We start from the raw sequence: 12,140 nt of genomic DNA on the forward strand, positions 1-12,140 counted from the left end.
TGCTCTTGCTCCGAGCACGCTTCAGTGTGTTTAATGACTCAGAATCATAAGGATTCAGAATGGTGACCTCGGTTGCCGGCGTGGATCTATTAGAATTTTCGAAAGGCTTGCAATCGTCACCCGTGGATCCCTTGAAGCATAAGGATGATCGAATCCAACCCGTCTCTCAAGGATAAATAAACAAGGAATTGTGGAGGGGCGGAGACGTATGCCCGCATCGCCACCTCACGACTGACGAGTGAAACACTCAATCGGTCAATGAGCTTCCAGCGAGACGGTGAGAGCGGGAAGGGCTGGATTCACTTGGCGAAGTAATGGAAAGTTTGGTGAATATCAGATTTCTTCAATAGTTCGAGCACTGGAAATTGTAATTATGAACATCTGGGGAAAATATTTTATCGAATGGGTAAGAGAGCTCAATTCTTATTCGATCTATTTTTTTCTTCTTCTTCCTTTCCACAGATTTAATTCGAAAGAGCTAGACATAACTTCACAAGTGATTCGAGTAATTGTTTCGGAGGAATGGATTCGGAGATGACTCGGTGAGTGGATTGTAATACATTATCTGAAGTTATTATCCAACATTTTTCCCGTGAATCCGATTAGAGGCAGACTCCGCCTTAAATGTGGTTATACTTCCCAAGTACTCAACATAACACTTTCACCTCGTCGATTCCTCTCATCCCCCTCCTCTCACAAATAAAAGGGGTGTTCACCTGTTTCTAAGTAGATCTTGTAATTGAGACTGTAATAGTAGATTTATCCTTCGAAAGGCATCTATTCTACGATCCCAGAATACTTTGAATCTGATCTACCAATCAGTAAGATGGCTGACAAAATCGGTATGAGCATTTTTAAATCCTAACTTAAATAATTTTAACATGGTCTATTCAGATCGCAAAAATTATGATCTAGACTAACCCATTTTAGGCTATTCATCGTGAAAATTTTTAAGTCGAATTTTACTTTAGTCTATCACATGATAGAAAATATTATTTCATAAAGAACCAAAAAAAACGGTAGCATGCTATATTTATAAGATTTTGGCCTATCCCTTGGTTGATCGGAAACCCAGCCCAAATTCCGGAGAAAGTTCCCCCCCATGCTTTGAAGGTGCTAACTTAACACACTCTTGTGTTTGGGTTGGTTTTGTGTGGGATTTAGTCTTCAAGCAGTTTTCCTCGTAATGTCCCACACGAAAGATTTCTGCCATTGAAGATCACAATCGCGGATGACCTCTATATTATCGCTTTCGGCTCGGCGTGTACTCTTTTGTGTTTCCAACAGCATAAATTAGAATAAGTGAAGGAACTAAGGTGAGGGTAGCGTGTTGTAAGAAGGTAGTCTCGTTGCTGCGAAGAATCGGACGGCAGGTCACAGCTTATACATGGATAATTACCCTCGCCATGCTCTCCTCTTCCCCGACGCCGTCCAGTCACAGTTTGACAGAAGAAAGGTCGAACGGGGAGGGGTGGGGCGACCACGCATGCTTTACCTCACCGACCCTTGTCTCCTTGCGATAAGCGACGGGGCCTGCTTTTTTGTTTCCTCTCATCCCTCGCGTGCTCGTTTCCCTTTTTAATCCTATCTTTGTTATTACGGTTCACACAACGAATTTGCCAAGAGGTGCAAGGTTCAAGTACGGCTTCACGGAGGTAATTGAGACAGCGCCCTTCCTCCTTTTACCTGATTCCACGTGAAGCCCACCGCAGTCAGGCAGAGCAGGCATGAGCCATTCAGACGGCTGCAGTGAACGATTTGTACGAAATCCAAATGTCAAATGTGTTTAAAGTCCTGCAAATCGTTCGGCAAACTCAGTCGAGGTCTAGCCGTTCGGTCAAAACACGCCACCGACCCATCCCCAAAATTCCGAGGGGAGGGAATTGCAACCTCTCCAGGCAAGGGACTCAAACCCCAGTCCAACGGTACCGACTACACACTCGATGATACCCAATTGAAACTCGACCGTGGCGTATCAGACTGGCGCGTATGCAGACGAAAGCCATCGGAATTAGATGTCTCAGTGCATACGATATATAATAGCTTCCATATGAGGAAGAGGGGAGCGCTTTGTTATGGTTGTCACATACTAGACATCAGCTTTGTCAAGGGAAAATATTCTTTTATGCAATAAAGCGAAAGGGAAAAAAAGGATTATCTATAAAATTGACCGTGGAATATTTACTTTCAGGGATAAGGAAGAAGAAAGTTGCTCTAGTGATGTCTTAAAGCGACTGTATGCAATGTAGCTCCAAACGTGAACGTCTTCTCATATAATCTTTTAGTTTCTTATTTGTAGAGCATATATTCACACGCTTCCAATATTTTCATACACTTAGAAAACCTTAGTACGGGGAACGCTAAGTAGCTATTAAATGAATTCAAATAAGCGTTATTTACCGTCCTCGCGTTTGCATATTACCAATTCAGGTTCATACTTCGCGGAATCTCAAAGCGAAGCACTTCCCTATCGGATCTCCCCGAGTCTGTGCAGACCCAGCTGGAGTCAGGTCAGCTTCTACGCCAAAGAGATATTCCCGATCGGCGAGACCCAGCAGCCTTAAACGCTCATAAACTCGAATATGAAGGCGAGTCTACTGGTCCTAGACGCTAGGCATAACTTGCCTCGTGCTACGCGTAATCACGATCGAGTCCATATGTGGATATTGTAAATCTCTATTGGCGTTAGCAGATAATAAAAATACAACATTCACTCTAAGGAAATTTCCCTCAGTATTCGATTCGATGAATATTACCTATACGTTCAAAAATGAATGTGGTTTAACAAAGTTGAAAGTATTTGTCATTATGCATACAGTATTAGAAGTGGTGCACCCCCTATTACGCGATTTATTCCCACTGGTCATCGGTGCAAATTTCTTGAATGTCATAATAAATCGAGATGCCCTAAGCGTACTTTGCGACTATATTTTTTAGCATTTCATAAACCTGAGTTATACTTTCATGTAAACTACTTTTTATGTTTTGTGCTAAAGAAAATAGGATTTAAATAACTTTGACGGCCATGGGCTTCTATGAGAAATTACATCCTGTTGAATACGGTACGAAAAATTTGTATGTTAAAATATTATTTCTGTTTCACTAATACATCAATTTGCGCCGAATACATAATAAGGTGACCCCATGGGTACCCGGCCTGACCTAAAGATGGCGGTAGTTGTTTGAAAAATGTTATTGCATTAGAAAAAACGCAATATATGTTTCAAGTTTGAAGACACCACGATGTTTAGTATTTGTTTGTCAGCCATCAATAGTGAACGTTTTCAGTGAATTTGAGAAAATGGAGAAAATTGGTCATTGTTACGTGATACAATACTTTTATTTGAAAGGCCTCAGCCCAGCCAATATAAAAGCTGAACTAGATTCTTCTCTGGGTGAGTCTGCTCCTTCATTTACAACTGTAAAATATTAGGTAGCAGAGTTTAAACAAGGCTGTACGAGCTATCAAGACGAGTATCGCATTGGTTGATCAAATGAGGTGACAGCTCCAGAAACGGTGAAGAAAATCTGCAAAGTATAATGAATTAACAGTAACTACTATTTGAAAAACCTAACCCCCATCTCTTTGCTTAGTTTATTAATTATCATTTTTCCCCCATTGTCTCTTAATAGATGATGGGAACTCTGTGCCTTAATTCCAGGCTTTGACTATTCAAGTACTTACGACAGTGGTAATTTGTAGGGGACAGAATCAGGGGGTGTCTGCAAATCTTGGATTCAGAGGAAACTTCATCTTAATGTTGCAAAATGTCGTCCATTCTTTTGAACTTGTGGGTAGCCAATTCAATAGAATGGTCTGATGAAGTGTTTTGCCAATAGCAAACATATCAGTTTGCACATTTCCTCTATTCATTATTTCCTCACTAATCAAGAGGAATATAGAAGACAATCAGGACGTATTTGTCTTTCATAGATCCCTAAAAGGCGTTTGATAGATTGAATTGGGAAAAACTAATGAGTATATTGCAGATAGTAGGAAAAGATTGGAGGGACAGGAGGCTAATCCTCAACCTGTACATGTTTCTGACTACTTGGGTACTAGTCTAGAACAGAGAGTCCAAATGGACAGTGTTAAGAAGAGGTGTAAGGCAGGGTTGCCCATTATCACCGGTGCTGTTTAACGTTTAAGTGGAGGAAATGATTAAAGAGGCATGGGAAGAACCAAAGATAGGAATGAAATTCAGAGAGGAATTCATTAAATCAGTTAGGTATACTGATGGCCAAGCTTTAGTCAGCCAAGGGGTTGCAAGCATTGGCGAGTGAATAGAAAATTCAGTGCAATAGATATGGGATGAGAATCAATATAAATAATACAAAGGTTGTTCGATTTTCCTGGAAGACAAAGGCCAAGCAGGCAAAAACTAGAGCAGGTGGAACAGTTTACGTATCTCGGAAGTGTTTTGGACCTACACGGTCAAAGAAGTAAGGATGTAAGGAGATTAATTGCATCAGGCAAAGAGGCTTTCACAAGGAGGAGGGAATTGATGATAGGGACGTTGAGTAAAGATGTTAAGAAAAGGCTCATCAAAACTTTGATACTGAGCATAGTTATGTACAGCATGGAAACATGGTTACTGAAGCAGGAGGATAGGCAATGATTGTAGGCTTTTGAAATGTGGGTGTAGAAAAGTATGGAGAAGTTAAGATGTACTGAAAGGAAAACAAGTGAGGGCCGGGTATGGTGGATGAGGAGAGGGGATTGTTGGGCGAAATATTAATGAGGCTGGAAAAATGGATTAAAAGCATATTGATTGGAAGTGGAATGTTGAAGACTGTAATAGAGGGGAGAATGTTAGGCAAACTAAGAAAGCCCAGGAATATAAAAGGGATGTTGACAGGATGAAGGGAGGAAATGCACAGAGGTGAAGAGGGACGTGATGTAGATTAGGTTGCTGAATTGTGTTTTGTTAGGAGTCGCAAAATGTTAATTTGATAGTTGTGTCCATCCAAAACCTTTCTTAACTGGTAGATTACCTAATAATAAAATAATAATGTGTTAGATCATCATTAATGCATGTTCTTTGTTTGCCCTGTGTCCTGTTCAAGTATAATAAACATTTGAAGTATAGGAAGAAGCCTTGGTTTGGCTGTCTGATGACATTATTGCACACTCAAGAAAAATCAAGGAAAAGCTAAATTTTGTAAATTGTTAAATGCCCCTGAATTGAGGTCAGATTATATCAATGAAGAGAGTATGGCTTCCTAATCAGAAAAAATAAGAGGTCGTACAATGACCATAAGCTGCTCATAGCCCATAATAAAAATAAAGAATCATGGAGTATAATAAACCAGGCAACTACTAAAAGATAGCTCCATTCCTGTTATACGAGCAGCCATTAATAAATAAAAAAGATCAAAGCATTGGCTCGCTAATATTTGCTGATGATTCAAGCTTAATAATTTCTGACAAAAGTAGTTAAAGGCTTCTGATTAAAACACAAAAGGTCTTAGACATTGTATGGAACTGCTGTTATGAGCACAGCAACATATACAATACTCAGTTATAATGAATCATAATCATTACCGAAGGTCAAGGCCAAGGATTGGTTTGTAGCATCTCTCCTGACTATAACTTGTTTTTTTACCAATCTCTTCATTCCCTAAGAGCCTCTTGCACTGACATTTTTATCACCTGCTTCTCATTCTTCATCCTAGGCCTCTGCTATTTTTCCCTTTTCTATGCTCTCTTCAATTATGGTCCTTAGTAAACTATTTTGCTTCAAAATATGTTCAATCAATTCCCCTTTTTGTTAGTTTCCTCCGTATGCTTCTCTCTTCGCCGGCAGTTCAAAGTACTTAATTAACTATTTCCACCATTCTTCTATAGCATCACATTTCCATGGTGCCTAAAATCTTCCTTCCTATGCTTCTTCCATTGTCCATAGATTCCGCATCTATCTTTTAACGAATCACTTCTTTATGTCAATGATACGATGCTTTGCCATGGGTACTAATCTCTTCTGATAGAAAACTTGTTTCATCATATTTGATCTTACCAGTCTAAACAGTAAAATTCTTCCAAATCCACTGGTATGCCTCTTCTGACTCATAGTAAAAGTTCTTGCTTGAGATGACTACAAAACATTTATTTATTTTTATTCAATTTTCAATTCATCTGGAGTTAGATTTTTTTAAGTACCTACTCCATACTGACTAGTAGTGTTCTTCTTGGATATTCTTCCTTCTTCGCAAGTGCATGAAGCAGTGCCGTCCACAAGTCAGTAGAATGCCTATTGTTTCTCCATATTACATTTTTTATGATTTCCTTTAAATTTTTCAGTACCTTCACAACGTGTGTGTTAAAGATCGAGTTTGATATTATTGAGTGAAGGACCTGACTCTTATGTTTTAGCTTTTATTTTATCGTATCTGACTTTACTGTTACTCAATACTTGCATTTCAGAATACCCAAAATGCCCATTACTCTATCTAAACTTTAATGCCTACCTAGTAAATATATGACTGCCTTTTATTGCAATTTTTCTGACTTTTTAACGTGTCCCAATTCGATCAGATCCAATTATTTGGACGAGTATTCCAGGATAGGGCAAACCAGGACCTTATAAGCTCTTTCTTTTGTGGCTATGATACTTCCTTTCATATTTCTTGTGATCCAATATAGTAATTAAAATATATTTCATATCAAACAACTTCTCTGTCCAATAAATACGCGACATGAGTCCATAAAAACTTTATTTTGCAAAATTTAGTCTACATCGATTTTGTCCCCTTCAAAGTACTCTCCATTTGTTGCTATGCACTTATTCCATCTTTTTTTCCACTGTTTTGAAGCACCCTCGCCTGAAGTCCTCGGCAGTTAGGCTTTTCAGTTTTCTCATCGTTTCTTGCTTTATTATGTCCACATTTTCCCAGTGATGCCCCTTCATCAAATTTTTGCATTTTTGGAATAGATGGAAAAGATGAATTGATTTGTGTTGTGAAGTGTGTTTGTGTCGGGTGTGAGGCAAGGAGGAAGAGAATATGGCAGGATTCTTGGGAATTAAAGTGATCAAGCTGTTGATGGCAAAAGTTTAATATTTTCACTAAAGTTTCCTAATAGTTTTATGTAACATCGGATAAAGGATCGCTCATTGTTTCCCCTCAGTATTTGAAGAAGATACAAAGCTGATATCTCAACGTTAAATTTGTTTTCTCTATATAGATGTTACATGAATGAAACCAATACCAAATATAGTTCAATTCAGGGATACTTTTTCATTCGTTTATTTCATGAAAGGCATTTTATATAAGCTCATTGTTTATTTTTTATGAAAAGCATTTTAATGCCAGAGTATTGACTGGTTAATCTACAATTTGGATGAAATAATCTTATTCTGATGGTCCTGTTTGCCAATTGGTGTACTGCCAACATTTTTGGATTTCCTACTCAACTTCTTTTAATTAACCCTTATTTTCCTGGCGTCATTTGACGAGTAACTATACATATATCAACTGCCGAATGGATTGTGCAAATGGTTTATAAGAATCCTTTACTTTGACCTCACCATTTGCTATTGGACTCTGCTTCATTTGTTCTTATTTTAGCTCATTCATTTTATTCACTTAATTCTTTTCTTTTCACATAGTTGCATCTTCTGTACATTTTATTTCTCAAAATTATTGTATGTTTTTGTGGTGTTTTTTTTATTTTCGTTTTTACTGTGAATGAGTTCATGCTGAAATAGGGCCTAATCCAAACTAATACCCAAATGTTAATGTCTTCAAAAACTTGCCCGTAATATATATGTCAGGATATCTCTAGAAAGACTTGATTAGGTACTGGATTCTGTTCAGTCTGATACAGTTTTGGTGAATATGAGCTGAATCCTGTTAAAGAAGTCTTTTTTAGATGGATAAACTGATTTAAAAGATTCTTCAACAATTGTGCACACTTCCAACTGACGTAAATAGATTGAAAGTATTATAGGTACCTATTTGGAGATTTTAAAAAAATAATTAACATATCCATCATTGATTCCCGTCTTGCAAATAGAAATTTCAATGAAGCAATTATTCTCCTATTGTGCATAACTCTAAATGCTGATAACTATTTTACTACAAAATTCTCTGTAAATGCCAGAAACACTCGGAGATATTTTCTCCTACCTTAATGTTTAATAAAACACTATCCATCTAGCATTCGAGATGAGATGCATCTTTTACCGATTTCTTTCCCTTTCTTCATCTCTCTCAAATGCCCTGCTTCTGCCTGTTTTTATTTTTCTCTTCTAATTAGGCAATATTGTTCATTACGTGAGTTTCCACTCCTTGCAACCCCTACAAAAATTATATTCTCCTCATTTTATTCATATAAATTTAAAGGATCCTCACAGCTCCTGATATTCCTTTGCTCCTTAGCCCATCTCACCTATTCTTTTCCCTCTTAAACCTTAGCTTTCATTTAATGGATGTAGTTCACTTCATGTCTGGAGTCACTTACATTGATTTAGCCAATTGGAATTGCTGCTTCTTTCCTACCCTAATTACTTAATGGAACTTTCTGGAAACAGTCTTAAAGGGAATTTTTTTCCCCACTCATTGAGTTCAGTTCAAGTAGCTCTCGTTTGAAATACATTCTGACTTTGGAAATACACGTAATTGGAAAATATATCAAGCATAGATTATTGCTTAAGAGGTTTATGCAATGAATGCCACATAATGATACTCTAGTGGCACTTGTTGGTGGTGAATTTACAATCCTAGTTTTCTGTATGAAATCTGAACTTGCTATAAATTCCAAATAATATAAATCAGCATGGAGTATTACTAAAATGTTTCCTTGATATAACATATTTAGATGGGTTTTACTCTTTCTTGGGAACAATTTTCTGGGTTGCGCATTGTAATTTGAGGACACTGTCTAATAGACACCAAGGTACCTTTTAAATGAATACCATTTTGTTGCATTTTTTTCCTTAAGAATACATGGAAATTTCATTTTCCAAGTCTAGCATTGGGTCAATATGTTTTTCTAATTTTACAAAAGTTTCAATGGCTAAAAGGATATCTGATGTTATTTGTATAAAATTGTTTTGAGAGTCGCTATTCATAATGGTATGTTTTATTTTAATCATGTGCATGTTGTTTATATTTATATTTGTGTGTATATTAATGCAACAATGTTAGAGTGTAAAAATCATTTGTCTTGACCAGGATTCAAACCTGGGTCCCTCGATGTCTAGCCGAGTGCTTTAGCCAGTAAGGCTATCAAGGTGTCCTCTTAAACTCTGAAATTTTGGGTGCTTTAAAGGAACAAGATGTTATGACGAAATAGCGGACTAGGGAAAAATTATTCTGCTTCAGGGCAAATTTTGTGAAATTATCTTCAAGTATTCAATTATGTGTGTATGTTTTGATTATTATTTTTAATATGTTTTATTATATTATTTTTCCCATTGGTGTTAATAGTGTGTATACAGTGGGCTAAAATGCTATTACCCTTAATATTCTAATGGTATGTATAAACAATTCCAACTTTTCTGGTTGCAAAGAACATCTCATTCACCTTTCACTTAACTGCCATTCTGGTACATTACCCTGATGTGAATAGTTCCATCGAACTGAAACAACTTAATCATTCCACGTAACAAAGCACTGTATGATGTTGAACCTACATTAATGAATGCTGACCTATTTTTATTTGGGACATTTTGTCAACCAGAAGAACGCAATTCTTAATAAAATCTAACTACTCTTCTTCCTCCTCATTAGCTCATCAATTTTTCGGTAATATCAATTTCTATGTAATTTTATCCCTTTTTTTGAGGCTTTGACTTATATCATTCCTAGATTATTCATAATATTCCTGAGGTAGGAAATATTATTAGTTTTTCTCTGTCTTTCTCTATAAGTCAGCCCCTTGTTTTTATCATATTTCTTGGAAAGATTTTAACCTTGAGAATCCTGGTTTCCATCGTCCACCCATCTTAAATCTCATTACTAGTACAAGTTTCATGTTTTCAAGTGCATACCGATCAAAAAAATTCCACTATCATTTCACAGATACTAATGCAGTCAGGCCACAACTTATATAATAAATACTTCTTTCACTTGTTCTAGCTAGTTTCATGTATTAAATTCTTATTTAGGTCTTGATAAGAATTCACTTGTTTTTACCGAGCTAATTTTTGAAGACATGTGACTTCAAGGCATCAAAATATTTGAGGAATTGTGCAAAAATTGAACTCCCATTCATCAAACTTTCTTTTTGTTTTCTGTAACACAAGGTGTCTGAAGTTCCAAATGCAATTACTGCTCAAATTTTGAAAAATCATGAGATTTCTACAAGTGTCCCTTATAACGTCCAGGCTATTTCTTAGACTAAAGACAAATTTAGAAAGCTTGGGCAGTTGCTTCAAAAAAAATTACGGGTATTGATAAGTCTGAATTAGTGAAATTATGTGAAATGGAAGGTTAGACGGTTAATTTCATTTCGAACAAGACAAATATAAAAATAATAATCTTAACCAAGCATTCACAATAAAAGTTATTTAGTTTTACACCATGTGTATATTTTGAGGGCCATTCACATGGTTTCCTTTCACTATGAAGATATTTTCAAGCTAGTGCACAATTTGAGTTTATTTGCAGTTTATACTTATTTTATATCTATTTCATCATCCTGTGTCTCTATGTATTGTCTTCTCGTGTATTATTACCATAGGAGAGACCGTACTACACCAAACAACTAAAAGTAGACTTTGAGGGGAAACATTCTATTTCTATTATCTGCCACCTAATTTCACATAATTGGTTATAGTTTACACCATATTTATAAATTCCTTCATTTTAAATTCTCTTAATGAGTGCCATGTACACTTACATTCTACCTACCACAGCAGCCATTCTCCTTAGTTATTGCATCTGCTGTCCCAGAGGATTAATTCAACACCCATTATTTTACACTATCTTTCTTATAAATTCCTCTGGCATATAATGGCATTAGAGGATCTCCCAGAAAAATTTTAACTATTCACAGAACATCGGGTACAATTTATATCTTCGCAATGTGCGGCCAACAGCAATGGCTTTAAGAGAGATGGCATATTTCTTTGAAGCCACCTTTTTGCAATTATTGCTGTATTATCTTTTCCACAATGTCTTTTTTATTACTTTCATTGCAGGTCGTCATTGCTGGAGCACATGATGCAACACTAATCCAATCAAATGTCAGTTGAGAGACTTGTACTTTTTCAGAGAATCCAGACTCTGCAATGGATGCCAGTGTGCTGTATGTACCGAGTTGTTCGACTTGTGCCATGGGATAAAACAGAAAGACAGCATCGCCCTTAGTGATTTACCAGGATGATGGACCAGATGACAATTGTTTTTGATTGTATTCAAGTTCTGAATTCAGAGGGCAACTACTCAATTGTCACAGGTTCCCTCTTCAGGTGGCTGTCAGCAATAAACAGGACATAGAAACAATTTGCAAAATTGTTGAATGCAGGTCATATTCTGGGAGTAGTTAACTCATGCAGGTGAACATTTGGGAGCAGCTATCTAGTGGCTTAAACAGGACTTCTATTGATCTCTTGTTAAAAACTACTTGATTGCACTCCTTAAATGTCAGCCTGTGGAAGTCAACTGCTCCTAGAGTATGACAGTTCGACAGTATTGTAAATTGTTTCTATGTCCTGCTAGCAGTCACAAGAAGAGGGAAGTGTGGTTAATTTTCCTGCTATATATTTGTAATCTGATTGTAATCATTTTCAGGGGAAATAAAATTTTTTTCTAAACCCTATCCAAATTTTAATTACCAAAGTCTCAAGGCTGGACAGAAGCTGGTTTTAATAAAATAGGACTTAAGGGATATTTTTGAGGCATTTTTCACCCAAAATGCTTTAAAAATTGATGAAAAAGTGCAATTTCTAGTGATTTGTTCAAAATATTTAATTTATTTGCCGTTTCATTGCAATTATTTTATCGCTATTATTTTTCAAATGAAGGAGTGTTCGATCAATTATCCCCATTATCACACCAATAAAATTATTCAATTATTTTATCGCTATTATTTTTCAAATGAAGGAGTGTTCGATCAATTATCCCCATTATCACACCAATAAAATTATTCTAAGTCCAGATAAAAAATTTCCATGGCCAGGGTTGAAGAAAAATTT

The 12,140-nt window shown here is 36.5% G+C and overlaps 1 long non-coding RNA gene across 2 annotated transcripts; it reads left to right on the forward strand.

The window, feature by feature from the left end:
• The first annotated feature begins 253 nt into the window (after positions 1 to 253).
• Positions 254 to 11,758, forward strand: LOC139695325 (uncharacterized). 2 transcript variants are annotated; one of them, XR_011702300.1, is made up of 3 exons: positions 254 to 326; positions 463 to 542; positions 11,145 to 11,758. It is a non-coding gene; the product is annotated as an uncharacterized lncRNA (long non-coding RNA). The 2 variants fall into 2 exon arrangements; XR_011702299.1 differs by having other exon boundaries at positions 265 to 367.
• The last annotated feature ends 382 nt before the right edge of the window (positions 11,759 to 12,140 follow it).

The sequence above is a fragment of the Hetaerina americana genome, unplaced genomic scaffold (genome assembly GCF_022747635.1).
Source record: "Hetaerina americana unplaced genomic scaffold, ioHetAmer1.1.p SCAF_6, whole genome shotgun sequence".
Taxonomy (NCBI): domain Eukaryota; kingdom Metazoa; phylum Arthropoda; class Insecta; order Odonata; family Calopterygidae; genus Hetaerina; species Hetaerina americana.